This window comes from Ostrea edulis, chromosome 10 (assembly GCF_947568905.1).
Source record: "Ostrea edulis chromosome 10, xbOstEdul1.1, whole genome shotgun sequence".
In the NCBI taxonomy this organism is placed as follows: domain Eukaryota; kingdom Metazoa; phylum Mollusca; class Bivalvia; order Ostreida; family Ostreidae; genus Ostrea; species Ostrea edulis.
The window spans coordinates 46,332,348-46,349,866 of record NC_079173.1 but is presented as its reverse complement, the minus strand read 5'-3'; the positions used below and the strand labels follow the sequence as shown (position 1 = coordinate 46,349,866).

General features: G+C 35.8%; 2 protein-coding genes across 6 annotated transcripts in view; both read left to right on the top strand.

The window, feature by feature from the left end:
* The window catches only part of LOC125682792 (uncharacterized), a 196,451-nt gene that overhangs the window by 29,888 nt on the left and 149,044 nt on the right, over positions 1-17,519 (top strand). The window lies entirely within an intron of this gene.
* The window catches only part of LOC125666278 (uncharacterized), a 141,588-nt gene that overhangs the window by 101,941 nt on the left and 22,128 nt on the right, over positions 1-17,519 (top strand). Inside the window, exons 1-4 of one of the 5 annotated variants that reach the window (XM_056151552.1) lie at positions 5,133-5,475; positions 10,425-10,483; positions 12,603-12,689; positions 16,235-16,295. The exons of 1 other annotated variant lie outside the window; for it this stretch is intronic. The gene's annotated coding sequence lies outside the window, so the exon portion shown is untranslated. Of the gene's footprint in view, positions 1-5,132; positions 5,476-10,424; positions 10,487-11,517; positions 12,690-16,234; positions 16,296-17,519 lie in introns of those variants that run through there. 3 more of the 5 variants (XM_056151553.1, XM_056151554.1, XM_056151551.1) reach the window with 3 other exon arrangements.

Genomic DNA, 17,519 nt, shown 5'->3' with positions numbered 1-17,519 from the left:
TGAAAAAATAAAATACCGAAAAAAAAGTAACCTTTCAAATCTTGATACTTCTTCTCTGGTATTCACCTTTAGAAATAATTTTACAAGCCTATCCAATTAATAAGAGATTTCCATTCCCCTGCAAACAACATTGAAAGACAAAGTTACAATAGTAAATTCTTTTTCTGTTCCCCAGCTATTGTTTTTGTTCTCTCTTTTGATATCTTATTATTTTCATTCTCTGCTGATAAATATTGCAGTCATATTACCGGAGTTACAATATTCTTGTAAAACACTTTTTAACTTCCATACAAACATTTACCAAATGTCTCGTTTACACGTAAACGTAAGTTTATGCGAATCAAATCTGAACCCCGTTCACACGGAAATTTCAATGCGCATCCGTGTGAACGCGGCATAAACTTAATCAATTCATGTTGTAAAACATTTTTTTAAAAAAACCGCTTTTACCGCTTGTAAAGAAATTCCTGAAATTGTGATTTTGATGGAATTAATGTATTTGTCCGATTTAAAAAAAAAAATCTTAGCGGCATATATTATTTTAAATCCCCATTAATCTTGTGTAATTAAAAAATACCATTGCTTGCTTTCTGAAGAATTCAATCAACGGCTTACAATAAACTTGCAACTCCACCCACGCTCCTTAAAAAAAATAACAACAAAAGTAAGAAACGAAAAGTTAAATAAAAATTGATCCGATCCAGTGGCGGATCTAGAGGGGGGGGGTTACGGGGGTTACAAGCCCCCTTTTCGCGAGAGAGAGAGAGAGAGAGAGAGAGAGAGAGAGAGAGAGAGAGAGAATGATCATAGAGTTATTAAAATCCTACGCGATGGAAATTGTTTATACAATCGTGCGTCAACATTTCTATCAGGTGATGAGAATTCATATTATCTTTTATATAGTTTGTATGTAAAACTTCTACGGTACCAATGTTGATGCAACAGATGCGCATTTCGACAAATTATGTCTCTTCAGTAATGCTCAGCCGAAATGTTTGAAATCCGAAATAACAATGACGTTTTAGAACTATTATAAGCAAAAACAGTGTGTCAAAAAAGTGGAGTCAAATTCCTCTAAGGATAAGAGCTATGCGTGAGGGAGATAATCCTTAATTTTGAAATTAATTTGTAAATTTTGGAACAGCAATTAAATATATATCCGTATTTTCTTGCTAGTAACGAAGTACTTAACTACTGGGCTGTAAAGACCCCCGGGGACTAACAGTCCACCAGTAGAGGCCTCGTCCCAGGGGTATCTGTAATAATTCATTTTATTTTTATTTATTTTTTAAATGAATTACTGGAAGTAAATCGGAATGTATTTTAAAACAGGATTCGTTTTAAAGTCAAAAGTTACAGATCTACGTCTGATAATTATACAATAACATTAATCCAAATTGGAATTCAGAACTACAAATTGATAGTATTCCTGTTAAGTTGTCGTTTAACTAATTTGACGTACGTTATAACAACTCTCATTTCCTCTTCACCCCCCCCCCCCCCCCCCCCTTGAAACAATTCTAGATCCGCGCCTGCGATCTATTAACGGACTATTGACATTCAATACTAGTAATTGAGTGCTGGGAGTAATTTGGAAATTTTGTCCAAATGAATACCGACTGGTCACTGGTCATATATCGTTATATTTCTTTCAAAAAATTAGAATGTTAGATATCAAATCGGGAAACCTTTCTTTAATATATAATCATGTGGAACACAACACACTGTTAAAGTTTGTCTTTTAAAAAACCATATGACTTCGCTGCATTTGTAATTTATACTTCGTTTCCGGCGGTAGGCCGGGGTTCGAATCCCAGCCGCGACAGACCTAAGTCGTTAAAACAGGTAGTGATAGTTCCATCGCCAAACGCTCGGCATCAGGTGTGAATGTCACTGGTCCTCGGAGATGACCTTAAAAACGATTGTTCATTGTCACAGTAGGTGTGGCACGCTAAAGAACCCTCACTGTTCAATGGCCGTTAGCGCCGAGCATAGGCCTAAATTTGAAGCCCTTTACCGGTCTTGGTGAGGTTTCCATATGAGTGAAAATTTTTCGACCGAGACGTTAAGCAAGATACAATCAATCAATCAATAAATTAATCTTTTCCGGCCATGACGATGCGCGGAAAAATTGTTGTGTTCGGCAGTTTTCGTAAAGTCACATGGTAAAAGAAACCTTAATTCCGCGACATAGTGCGGGGAAGAAAAATGTCCTCGTAAAGTCATGCGGTCAATTTCTACTGTCATGTTTTATGCCTATACATCTTCAAAAATAATAAATAGCACCTGATTTCATTAGATGTGGGTTTTTTCCCTTGAAAAACTGCTCACTTGGCCTACAACTAATTTTACAAAAAAAAAAAACCAAAAAAAAAAAAAAAAAACCGAAAGAGTTGTTGAAATACAGAAAGTTTACTTTGCTGAACCCGATTCTTTTGCAAAATTTGTGATATCGTGATATTAATGCATCTTCAATATTCTATCAAGTTTAATTAGCACTATTAAAAAAAAAAACTCCAATCAGTAAAGGTGGCGAGAGGCCACTAGGCTGATGTGATATATATTTTCTGAAAATAAATAGTGGCGGTTCCAGAATTTCCCGTGGTTGGGTGGACGGGTGGGGGTATATTAGAGAGTATGTTTTGATGTTGCTCACATTCGTACCGTAATCAAAAGAATTAAGAAAGCAGATCGCATATCCTTGGGTTGAGACATTACAATTTTCACGTCCTTTATGCGACGCGTTGAACATATACACACCAGATTTTCACCATGTCCACTTCTCCCCCGTGTGTTGTTTTAAGAATACGTGCAGTACGGACCCAATATTCTAGGTGTACATATAAACGAAGTTCGATTGAAATGGGAAAACAAAATCTTTTAGCAAAATATAAATTGACATTTCTTTATTCCTAAAAAACACAAAATGATATTTTGTTATAAATAAATTTTTGAATCAATTCTCAAAGTCTACATACATATGTTAACGCCATTAGAACAGACAGAACATATTAATCTTGCACTCATCTTGGGCTCTACATCCGCTTATAAATAAGGATATGGTCTTTGTCAAAAAAAAAATGGGGAATGCAACTTATTGTTATTTTTTTTTTTTATTTAGGTACCTGTAAGTATTATATATATTAAATATTTTCTTTTAAACCAAAATTAGAAGAAAAAGAAAATCACAAAAAACTGCATAATTTTGTTAACGTGTTGAACAAGATACGATGTTGGTGACGTCATTTCTCTATTACGTAATACGCCTCATTTGGACCCAAAGTCTCATGATACGTCCCTCTCGAGAATATTTCACTCAGAGACGTCACCACTGCCGGTGAAGTTCTGCAAAATTTAGGCCTATTCTCGGCGCTTATGGCCATTGAGCAGGGAGGTATCTTTATCGTGCCACACCTGCTGCGACACGGGACCTCGGTTTTTACGGTCTCATCCGAAGGACCGCCCCATTTAGTCGGCTCTTACGACAAGCAAGGGGGTGTTGTGGACCTATTCTAACCCGGATCCCCACGGGGTCTTGTATACTTCAGAGAAAAAGGGTGAAATAATATGTATTTATATGACCTTGAACCCCGTAGGCCTCTTTGGTTTCATGGGATACCATGCCAAACTTTATTTGAAAAGAAAATGTCCCCAGTCTAAGTCCTAACCAATTTATTTGTAATTTGCCTAACCCAGATCGGGGTATAAACATATTTAAATTGATTAGAAATATTGTCATTTAGTATTTAAAACCGGGTTACCTGTAAAATGCGAAACGAAATCGAAACGAACTCTACCGAAACTAAACGAAGTCCGCTCTTGAAAACGAAATGAAATGCACCGAAACGAAAGATAACGAAACAGATTGTATAACCGAACTCGAATGATTATTCAATATTTCAGCCCCCTGTGAAGGTTATCAAGTATAAATGAAATTCGCTTCCCCCTTGATGTAGTATTTCGTTTTGACTACGTTGGACCCCCCCCCCCCTTTTTTTAAACCTACGAGGGGGAGGGGGTCACCGATATTGGTTCTCCCTAACAGAATTAAAAAGTCATCTCATTCTTAATCTAAATCAGAAAATACCAATAGTTATATAAGGAATCATCTGTTAGAAGACAGGGACGGATCCAGGAATTGTGGTTACGGGGGGTGCCACTTTATGAGATAGGGGGTGTGAGGGGGGGGCGAAGCCCTGGGGAGAGGGGGGGGGGGGGGGCAGGGGGCGAAGCCCCCGGAAGCTCCTGGATTTTACAGATTTTATAGGGCTTGAAATATATCTCCTATTTAGTCTTTTGTACTATTTTCTATCATTTTTTATGTGGTGACATTAATGAAATGACGCAAATTTTAAGGGTTTTTGGACAAAATTAAGTTCTCCCAATAAAGTAATTCAAGAAATCAATAGATTTTGTCATTCATTTCTCCGGGAGTGGAAGAAATTATTGCTTTTTACATTGTTTTGTAAATTTTTCTAAACAAGATACCACGATTTACGTTAAGTTTGAAAATTTTAGGGGGGGGGGGGGGCGCCGGATGTGCCCCCCTTAAATCCGCCACTGGAAGCTCGCTATATTATTTAGTATTTTTAAGGCGTAATGCCGCTTTTGATTCGCGTGATGACGAATTTGGATTAGTGCTATTCTACTTTTGAGGTATTGTTACGCATTTTCAAATGGCATTATTATAAAAATATATGTAGTTAAGGGTAACATTAAAAAATTTCACCCCCAGAAAATCATTGTCAAGCGATGCGTAAAAATGCCAATGTTACCCTCAACTACATGCAATATTCGGATGAACAGCATCTTCATAATGCCAAGGGTTTGTGATTATGCACCCTCCCTATTTATGTGGCGGGTACGCGATCACAAAACCGTGACATTGTAAGAATGGAGGAAAAGTAAAGTTGATGTGCGAGTCCTTAATAATGAATAAACACCATCTTTTCTGTGGAAGTTGACAGTTTTATTAACTTTATCAAAATCTTGGCATAATATAGTAGTTTTACAGACTTAAAGAGTATGGTATCTTCAAGATTTTTTAATCCCCCCTTTTCCCTCTTAATTTTTGTGTATCTAATTAGACTACATCCTGAGATGCACCCAGGCGTGTAGCGATAGTAGATGAGCGGATCATAGGATCTAATTTTAATTAGACTGCAAACATGTGAAGAGCACTTGGCTATGGGGTTAGTCTTGTTTGCGGGTAAAAATAAACAGAAAATATTGTGGTCGGGTTCGATGTTGGAGATGAAAATAAGCGATAAATCCTATCTGTTGAAGGAACTTCGCGCCAAATGTTGCGAACAGGAACATTACATCAAGGCCAGGCGCAGCAGACGACAGGGCTGAGATTGTAGGCCTAGTTGGCTTTTACTGATTTTCTTCGTGTGTGTAATACATGACTGCTAAACTCAACATTGCCAGCAGAGACGAGGGAACTAAGACTACGGATAAAAGTATCTAAACGTGGTAAAGTAAGAATGTTGATGATTGTAAAACGCAGGTCTCCTTTATTCAGAATTTCCTTTGATCACTCTAGGTCTGCTTCCCGAGACGACATTACACTTACCCCGGCAACGGGAACGCGTAATTATATATATATATATATATATATATATATATATATATCTATATATATCCTTTAATAGCGACAGGGGGAGATTTTTAAAAACAATATAATTTCAACATATTTTGATCAATATTCCACTTATTTAAATGCGCTGATTTCAAAATTAATAAGTATTTTAAAATATCCCTTTTCCCTGCATCACAATTAACAGGTAAACACGAGTACCCTCACATATTTCCATGAAGTTATATTTCTGACTTGTGTAAATACTTGACCTCAAGTAATATTGGTGAAAATAGACCAAACAGAAATTAACTTGATGCCTATTCTACCATTTTGGGGTGTGCAAAATGTGACTATGACGTTATTTTATTGAAAATAAGTATCGATATTGCTTCAAAATGCTAATAAACATACCTACCCTCAGTCATTTTAGCTACCGGACGAGGAAAATTATAGTATTTCTGTATGAAATTCTTCACAAATATCATTGTATCGATTACATATACACATATCTTAATTGTTGTTTATCAATATCCTTGATAGAAAAGATTATAAGATTGTACCAAAGCCACTAGTGAGAGTAAAACAAAGCAATTATGCATGCTGGAAAATAGCATGCCAGTTGGATCTGTGCCTTGCGAAAGATCATTTTCTGCAATGAGACATCTTAAGAATTGGAACAAAGATGGGCTGGTCGGTCTTAAATTGCTATGTTATTTATTCTTCACACAACCCCTCCACCCCCACCAGGGCTCTGCCCTGGATACCGCTTGTGGCCTCAGCCAAGGCGGTTCTAAAAAAAAAAAAACTTTTGTTTATGCCGCGAGCGCCACCTACTGACGGTACAGTATCAATTTGCAAGGTGAAGTACAACATCTAGGATAATTATGTATTTTCTAAAATAAACATGACAATTTGATAACGGGAAACTTCATTGAATCACATATATCGGCGATTTATTGTGGACAATGAAGTACGCCTGATTTATTTTCCCTTTGTGTCCTATTACAAATATTAGAGTTATCGTTCTTGTAAATTCTACCCATCAGGTTGAAAAATTTATTTCACCACATTCACATTATGTTCAGACATATACGCATATCTCAGTGTTGTTTAAAGAAAAAGGAAGTTCAAATTATTTAAATATCACCGTAAAATCTGCGTATATGGCCGATTTCTGGTTTTGCAACTTATTTTCTCACTTCAAAATACCGACAAAATGTCATTTCGTACCACGTGCTTTCTATATCACCATATACGTAAAGTTTGAACTCCTTACTTTCGTTTCACGTTAATACCTTCGTATTTAAACCTCGGGCTTTATCATATTAAACGGTGAAAAATACCTAGCGCAGTGAGGTCAACTTTTTGTGATTGCGGGAAATGTTGCCACCAGCGCCACCTACCGACGGCGCCCAATGCTACTTGGATCACTCTAGGTCTGCTTCCCGAGACGACATTACACTTACCCCGGCAACGGGGACGCGTAATTATTTATATATATAATAATATAATTATTGCCTTTTTTCTTAATGTTTGCTTGTAAGAGTTATCGCTCCTTTCGCTGAAATACATGAATACATTTACATTGGCCTGATCGGGCTAAAAAATATAGTATATTGGTTTCCACTTTCACGGTTTTTTTCACCTCAATTTTTTATAGGGACATTTTCTAGGGTAGGTAGAAAGAGTGGAAGCCAACATATATTGTTTCTGGCCTTGGATATGAATTCGCTTAGCAATATATATACAGCCTAATCGGTTGTCGTCCGTCGTGCATGAACAATTGTTTATTTTTAACTTCTTCTTGAAAACTACCTGTGAAATTCTTTACGAATTTGGTATGAAGTATTATTTGGACAAGGGGGACGTAAATTGTAAATTTCAGGTCTGCAGCACCCCTGGGACCTTCAGGGCAGGGCAAAAACTGCCCAAAATTGACAACTTTTCAAAATTCTTCTTAAAAACTGACCACGTGTAAAAAAAAAGACAATCATTAATGGGTGGTGAAGGAGAGCAGGAAGGGTTATACCAAAATTGTAAATTTCATTATCCCCGGGGTAGAGGCTTTGACCCCAGGGCATGGCCAAACAACTATATAGTGTTTATGTGTAAAACACTTAAATAACACTTAAATAACATCTTCTTTATTGCTGTTGATACTAAATTGAAACTAAGTGGATAAAGCAGGTAGTCTTTTACCAATATTGTAAATTTGATGATCCCCAGAGTAAGGGTTCTGACACCAGGGTGGGACCAAACTTAGTATATAGTATTCATGTGTAAGTTTGCTGATACATATGTACTGTATAAAAAAATCTAAATGCATACTTAGGAATAGTAGAAAAGGATGTACAAAAAATGGTGAATTTCAATCAAAACCCAAGGTTATGACTTAAAGACCGAGGTTTTCAACCGGTCGGTTTTCCTCAGGTAAGTTAAGTGCGGGGCGGAGCTAATTTAAGGCAGGTGTGAAGACCCGAGCCCGAGAAAACCCTGCTAGCTTGTATATACCATCCCAAATATACAGGATGTTATCTGTGTTACCTGCATTACCTGTACGTTTTTATAAGATTGAAAAATTCATGGTAGTCATTTTCTTGTGCAGGTTATTTCTGTTATCAATAAATGTTTATCAAAATACATTTGTAAATCAATTTTATTGTCTTCCCTCTTTTTATAAATGAACTGTCCATTATTTGAAGAGTTTTAAAGAGAAACTAATCTTTTGCAAATTGTTTAAGCACATCTTATTTGAATAACTACACTGTCATGAAACCATATATGAATGCTTTGGACAGACATTCAATTAGGAAAAAAAAAATCTACCGACCGACCGACCCATGTTGAAAATGGCGGGTTGGGTGCGGGAAACGAAGATATTTTTAAGGACGGCCTTACCTATGAACAAAAGGAACAAAGAAGAATTTAAATGTTGTTTCCATATGTTTAATGATTCTGCTATCTATGATCAATCTATCATTCCCTCTAAGGTCCACAAATACCTGTTAATGTCTAAAAAGGATATCAAAATATACTATGACTAACTAAGCATATCAAACTGTAATGATCTAAACAAATCAAACACTTGTCTGAATTTTATAAAAGCAGAAGATAATAAATATGAGACACTGGAGCGAATAAAAAAGTTTTATATAAATATTCATTCATTCAATAATTTAATAATAAAATAATCATGACATGGAATTTGTTGTTTTTTGTGAACCTACTGAAGATTTAAAGCTTAAAACTAAAACTTGTAAACTTATCGTTTATGATGCAATAGGTAATAATAAGTTTTGGCAATAAATCTTTGACATTTAGACGTTGACAGAGGTGTCGTCGCGTATCTCAGTATTTAAAAGTTAGGATCGCAGGTTTTTCAGATGAAATGTGAATATTCATGTAAGAATGGACTTTAAAATCAGAGGTCCCATGTCATGATAAAAGCTTCTTCACTACTACTGCCCTGAGTCTAAATTTGTGGGACTTCTGCCACTGGTGAAGTCTCAATATGAGTGTAAAGTTATTGACGGGACGTAAAACGTAAAATGCTTATTATTCTCATGTAAAATGGTAAAAATAACGAAGAGTGGTCATAATTATCTATATTATCTCACACAAAATGTATCAGTAGAATTCTCTATATTATCTCTACACAAAATAGATCAGTAGAATTTTCTATCATCTCTACACAAAATGTATCAGAATAATTCTCTATATTATCTCAATACAAAATGTATCAGAATAATTTTCTATATTATCACTACATAAACTGTATCGGAAGAATTCTTTATATTATCTCTACACAAAATGTATCAGAAGAATTCTCTATATTATCTCTACACAAAATGTATCAGAATAATTATACCCCCCGCAACAAGTTGTGGGGGGGGGGGTATACTGGAATCGGGTTGTCCGTCTGTCTGTCCGTCCGTCTGTAGACGCAATGGTTTCCGGGCTCTAAAGCATTATCCTTTCCACCTACCATCACCATATCATATATATGGACTACCCATGGGATGAAGATGTTCCCTATCGATTTTGGGGTCAAAAGGTCAAAGGTCACCGCACTGGACATCGAAGTAGCAATATGGTTTCCAGGCTCTAAAGCATTATCCTTTCCACCTACAGTCACCATATCATATATATGGACTACCCATGGGATGAAGATGTTCCCTATCGATATTGGGGTCAAAAGGTCAAAGGTCACCGCACTGGACATCGAAGTAACAATATGGTTTCCGGGCTCTAAAGCGTTATCCTTTCCATCTACAGTCACCATATCATACATATGGACTACCCATGGGATGAAGATGTTCCCTATCGATTTTGGGGTCAAAAGGTCAAAGGTCACGTGCACTGGACATCGAAGTAGCAATATGGTTCGGTTTGTCATGCCATTTGTTTTTTACACTCAGAAAAGGGGTACTTTATACCTATTACCAACACCCTTTGGGAGATTGGGGTAAGCGGGGGGTATTCTTAGTGAGCATTGCTCACAGTACCTCTTGTTTTCTATATTATCACTACACAAAACGTATCAGAAGAATTCTCTATATGATCTCTACACAAACTATCGAAAGAATTCTCTATATTATCTCTCTACAAAATGTATCAGAATAATTCTCTATATTATCTCTACACAAAACGTATCAGAAGAATTTTCTATATTATCTCTACACAAACTGTATCGAAAGAATTCTCTATATTATCTCTCTACAAAATGTATCAAAATAATTCTCTATATTATCTCTACACAAAATGTATCAGGATAATTCTCTATATTATCTCTACACAAAATGTATCTGAAGAACTCTCTATAGCATATCTTGCTTTCCTACAGGTGAGAAGACTTGGATGAATTAACATAACAGAAGGAAGACCGGAAGCCATTGTTATATGGTGGTACAATGTATCAGCTGTTCTATCACTTCATACATATCGAGATTGCAGATAAGATATTACCTCATCAGAATTCATAACTTGAGCAATATGTTCTCTTTGACATTCAATTTTATTACTGATAACCCTATGTTACTGTAAATTCATTCATTTTCCTCCAAAGGTGTACAAATGTTAAATTCTTCATTGCTTTTTTAGCTCACCTGAGTCGATGGCGAGTTTTTCTGATCAAAATGTGTCATTTGTCCATCGTCGTTGTTGGCGTTCTCCTCGTCGTAAACTTTCCTCATTTTCATATTCTTTTCCAGAACCACTGGGTAAATTTCAACCAAACTTAGCACAGAGCACCATTGGGTGAAGGGGATTTAAATTTTTAAAATGAAGGGCCGTGCCCCTTCAAAAATGCAAAAATATGATGGTGTAATTTTAAAATCTTCTCAAGAACCACTGGGCCTGAAGAAATATAATTCATTTGAAAGCCTATTGACATATTAAAATTTGTTAAATGTGTGCCTCCCCCCACCCTCCCCAGGGATAGCATATGGTGCACAAAACGGGATAAATAAATACATGCAAATATATAGGGAAATTTTTGAATGTCTTCTGAAGAGGCACTGGCCAGAAAAGTACAGATTTACATCAAAGGTTTCTGATATAGTGCAGATTCAAATTTGTTAAAATCATAGCCGCGAGGGGTTGGATTGGGCCGCAATAGGGGGTAAAAGTTTCACATACAGATATAATCCGGATATTTTTGAAGATCTTCTGAAGAACCACCGTATCAGATATGTTTATGTTTACATGAAAGTTTCCTGACATAGTGTAAATTGAAGTTTGTTAAAATCATGGCCCCGGGGGGTAGGTTGGGGCCACAATATGGGAACAACGATTTACATGGGGAAATAATAGGCAAATCTTCTCAATAACCACTGAGCAAAAAAAGTTTCCAAAACATTTCTCTTAGTGATGTAACCAGTGAAAGATCGACTTTTCTTCTATTCTTCTAGCTGCCCCCCCCCCCCACTGCAGGGGATCAAAGTTTTGCATACAAATATACACTGGACCAGAAAAGTTTCCATTTACATGTAAGCTTTCTGACATAGCACTGATTCAAAATCTCCCAGGGGCTGGGGTGGGTTTAGGTAGGAGCCACAAGAGGGATTAAAGTTTTACATTCGAATATGTAGGGAAAATCATTCTGAGAATTTCACACTTTTTAAATGGCATAAATAGTAGGTTTATGTCTTTTTGATGCGGCATAAACCTATAGCATTTGGCATACACCTGACCAAAACTCCATGCAGGGAATGCATCACATTTCTCTCCCCTCAAAATTCAACCATACTCGTCTGTTCAGCCATTGTGGCTTGAATTCACGTTTTCTTTTTCATATAGCTTGTGTTTTTCTTGTTCTGATTTTTTTGTTTGTTTGACACCATTTGGTTTAATACCGGACTTTGTGCCATCAAAATATTTTAACTGCAGAACCATTTACACATCATTTGTTGACCTTCACCTCAAATTATATTTGCTAAGTCAGACGTATATTATTTTCTTTTAACATTCTTGCAATATTTGAATATTTGCGAAATAAAGAAAAAAAGGACAACTCTTGTTATATTGTTAGGGAAAATTTCAATTTAAAAATCGATCCCAATAAAATTCATCAATGCAGATAAAAAAACATCGACATTTAAAGACATACGAATCATACGCTGAACAATTTGTCTAGAACACGTCATAATCTTCAAACCACTTACACACTTAAGTCGTATATTTTAAAATCAATGGGAGCACAATCCAGGTCCCAAAATAGATTTTGACGATTGTAAGGGAAAATATTTATTTTAAGTGCATTATCACACACGTACCATAATTATTTCTTTGTTTCTTGGAATTTGGCATAGACAATTCTGGATATCTTATTTGCACATGACATGGTACAACCTCATTTGGCATAGCCGCGGTCTATCGGTTAAATTCTGAGACTGGAAAATCTTTAAATATGGGTTAAGGTGACTCGGGTGAGCAATGTGGCTCATGGGCCTCTTGTTTTTTGAATATCCTACAGTTCCCATATCACTGCATAGATGAATTCAATACTTTAGTTTTTCCACAGGTGATAGCAGTTAGATTTATCAGCATCACAAGATAACAGCTAGATCTACCAACATCAGAAGGAGAGAAGAATGGAAAACATGTGGTGGTAACAATAGTAACATTGATAGATAGGAACTGATATTGTTTAGTATAGGTTTATCCTCAAATCAAACTAAAAGCCCAGCTGAAGTTTGTTTTTTTAATCAAGAGTTTTAGGTCATCTGAGTCTTTCAGGTGACCTAATACCTTTGGTCATCGTCCGTCGTCGTGTGTCGTCCGTTACCAAATTTACATTTTAACTTCTTCTTGAAAACTACACTGCTAAATGTTACCATTTTTGGTGTGGAACATCTTTAGGATCAAAGGAAAATAAATAATTGACTGTAAAATCTATGACCTTGCCACTACTGGGGCCTCATGGATACATGGGGCCAAATATTCTTTCTGAGACTATATATGAAAAATCATCTTCTCTACTCCCACAAATGTGGGAGAAAAACTAAATGCATAATTATGATATCCATAAAGCCTGAAATGTGTGGAGAAAACCATTACAGTTGATGAAATCTTCCTGTTTACTCCTAGAAACGAAAGAGTCGAACTATTTAGCATGATTATGATATATACAGTGGAACCCCGTTATTACGTTCCCCCTTTATTACGTTAGTCCGCATATTACGTTGGAATTTCAAAGCACAAAACCATTTCTTAACAAACCTATATAAAATAGACCTCGTTATTACGTTGTCCTAAAATGCCGGGACTCGGTATTACGTTGTAAAAATTCCGACAAAAACGTAATAAACCCCTAATTATTCAATAGTGATTCTCAAAATAATAAGCCATTCACACCTTGACTGCCTGAGGCAGTCACCACCTAAATTTCCTGGTCTGTTTGGGGATTAGAGACGCTTGACTGATCACGCTTCGATAGATCTAGCGACATCAATACAGGTGAATACCCCGTATAGAAGCCAGTGATAAACAATTAAATAATGTTTATTTAGAAATTGTACTCTATGAAATTTACTTCATTTTTCATATTTTGATAATCAAAGAAATAATTTCTCAACCGCCTGCATGTTCAGCTCAGCATAGTGTGATTACCTTCGATATTAAAACTCTATTCACGGAAAGCTTTGGTACCAAACAAGAAAGACAAGATTTATCGTAGCAATGTTACAACCGCTTGGGTAACTGCTTGGACATAGGTGATTAAAGGTGTTCAATTAAAAAAATTGTTCGTTGTTTCGACATGCAGCTTGGGTGTTCGTAAATCTCGTCCATACATACACCAATCTATCGGCCGATTCGTGCACAGCATTTACCTCGGTGAATATTTAAAATCCCTTGATGCGCACGTGATTTTAGTGCCATCATTTAGCGTTATAAATGAAATCTTCGTGCATCATTATATTTTTTTTTTATGTGGATTGCGCTTAAATTGTTCTCCGTGTTTATCGTTGGTGAGAAGTGTGTAAGTGTTGGGTATCGTGTGCGTTTTGTGTCTATAGTTTTGTTGTTTTTTGGGCGGGATTTTTTTTATTGTGTTGTGTATTGTGTAATTAGAGAACTTAATAAAAACGATGTTTTGTTATTTTTTAAATACGAATGTTGAATACGAACCGGAACGAGTTATTGAGAGAAATTTACATGAACGCATTGTTTTAAAGTTGAACAAAATGGCGGTCCAAACGAATGCAGAAAAAGCAACGTTTATCAAAACATCCTTATGTATCCTACACCGAAATAAAGAAAAGGGATAAGAACATGAAGAATTACGGACATTAAAGATAAGATGTAAATAAAACAAAGTATCATAGTCTTTTAAACAAAGAAACAGTAAAGATATATTCACACACCCCTTCACGGAGTACCAACGGACGATATACAATTTCCAAATGATATTTTTAACGGATTTAACTGGGAACGTTTATTACGTTGCCCCCGGTATTACGTTATTTTATCGTGACAAAATGGAAAACGTAATAACGGGGTTCCACTGTACATGTTATAAGCAATATGAGTCCTTTACCATAACTGTGAGTTGATAACCTTTGGGATCTGGAAATCGTCTATCAAAATACCTTAGTGTTCTTTACTTTTGGACAGAAACCATCAAATGGTTGATATAATTTAGAAATTGTGTAATGCGATAACACTTACTGAAAAATAACACTTGTTGAAAACGCATTTTTTTTAAAAATATCCTTACTCCTGAACTTCAATAGGGCAAACTGCTTGCATAATAACTTTAAGTTATATCAATATATCTATACCTATAGCAAGCAACTAGCCCTAATCACCGTTATCGAACTATTAGCTATACATATGTAATTACTCATAACGAGGAACTAGCTATAATTAACTAAAGAAAACAACTAGCCATTGTAATTACCTAAAACAAACAACTCACCGTCATTACCTATAACGAGCAACTAACCATTATAATTACCTATAGCGAGCAACTAGCCATCATTACCTATAACGAGCAACTAACCATTATAATTACCTATAACGAGCAACTAGCCACCATTACCTATAACGAGCAACTAGCCATCATTACCTATAACGAGCAACTAACCATTATAATTACCTATAGCAAGCAACTAGCCATCATTACCTATAACGAACAATAGTCATCATTACCTATAACGAGCAACTAGCCATCTTTACCTATAGCGAGTAACTAGCCATCTTTACCTATAACGAGCAACTAACCATTATAATTACCTATAACAAGCGACAAGCCACAATTACATATAGCGAGCAAATAGCCATCATTACTTATAGGAAGCAACTAGCCATAATTACCTATAGCGAGCAACAAACCGTTAATTACCAATAGTGAGTAACAAGACATAATTACATATAGCGAGCAAATAGCCATCATTACCTATAGTAAGCAAGCAGCTATCAATACCTTTAGCGATCAATTTGCAATCATTACTTACAGCAAGCAATTAGCCATAATTACCCCTAACAAGTAACTATCCACCATTACCTGTAGTGAGCAATAAACCATAATTATATATAGCGAGCAATTACACATCATTACCTAAAGCGAGCAAATAGCCATCATTACATATAACATGCAGCTAGCCATTATAGTTACCTATAGCGAGCAACTAGCCATAACTACTAATAGTGCGCAACTAGCTTTGATTACCTATAAAGAGCAATTAGCCATCATTACTTACAAAATTCTTAGAAATATTCTCCTCTACACCCGAGCAAATAGAAAACATATTGAAGTTGTTAGTGTATATCACCTGTAAACAAAGTTATATAAAAATCGCCATGTCTATCTATCTACATGTCCATCTTCTGTCCTTCCCTATTAATCTGCATCAGGGAGACAACTTGTAATAATAACATTTAATGATCAGTCAACATATTTGAAATCATTCTGTTCCTCAAGATTGAAAATTGCAATCATTGAACCATCAATGTACAACACTTGCAACAGACATTTAAGGATTTCCTGTGCGATACTCAGGTGACCGTTTCTGTCCATCAGTCAGTAACCTGAATGTTGAACTTTAATGGATTGATATATCAGTAGTTATAGTCTTTTCTAAGAAACTGTTTCAATAAGATGAATGATAATTTATCACCACGTTGATATTGTTTTATCTTGATTTTTTACAGGTTCATACTGGACTTTCATGAGGTCCTGCAGAACTGAGAAAAGGAAGTCGACGTCAAAGTGGTAATGTTCCTATCACACATAAAGTGGTAATGTTCCTATCACACATAAAGTGGTAATATTCCTATCACACATAAAGTGGTAATGTTCCTATCACACATAAAGTGGTAATGTTCCTATCACACATAAAGTGGTAATGTTCCTATCACACATAAAGTGGTAATGTTCCTATCACACATAAAGTGGTAATGTTCCTATCACACATAAAGTGGTATTGTTCCTATCACACTTACATAGAGTTTTATCCTGGGATTCTGGTCTGTCTGTCTGCAACTTTAATTTGATCTGATCCTCTGAATTTTACAAGATATAGATTTTATACTTGAAAAACTAAAAAGTAAAAGTGATTTAACTGATTAAGTTCAAGGTCATTATTCAAAATCAGAGTCAAATTTGCTAATAGCATACATGATTGTACAAGGGTAGTCTTAGTGCATTGTTGTTTCAGTTCCATTGCTCTAAGCTGACGAGTCACTTTAAGATATAATTTTCATTTTTGAAGTTACACGAAGGTATGAATTGCGATATTTCACATCAGCATACTTCATGAAGCATTATACAGTGTTTTATGAATGGGATATGCTGACGTGAAGTGTTGCAGTTCATACCCTCATGTATTTTCAAAAATGAAAGTTATTTTAGCTCATCTGAGCTGATTGCTCATTGATCTTTTCTGATCACGTTTTGTCTGGTATTTGTCTGTCTGCGTGCTGTCTGTCCATCCAGCCCTAAAATTTTAATATTTTTTACTTCTTCTTTTTACTAAGCCAATTTCATTTAAACTTGTCATAAAGCATCCTTGGAAGAAGGAAATATACATTAAGGACCATGTCCATTTCAAAGGGGAGATAATTAACAAAAGGCAAAGATAGGTTAAGTTCATTTTAAAAAATTTCCTTTTAGAACCACTGGGCCATAAGAGTTTAAATTTGCATGAAATCTCCAAGACATAGTATAGATTCAAGTTTATTCAAATCAAAGGGGATAAGAATAGGGCCACAATAGGGATCATAGTTTTACATGAAAATTTATAGGTACAGTACCCGCAACGTTATTCTTGACATTCCTATCGTGCTCTATCGTGCGTGTATCCTATCGTATCATGCGTGTATCCTATCGTATCGTGCGTGTATCCTATCCTATCGTGTATCAGGTTTTCCGTTTTCTATCGTGTTTTGCGTTTATCAGGTCTATCGTGTATCGTGTTTTGCGTGTATCAGGTTTTCC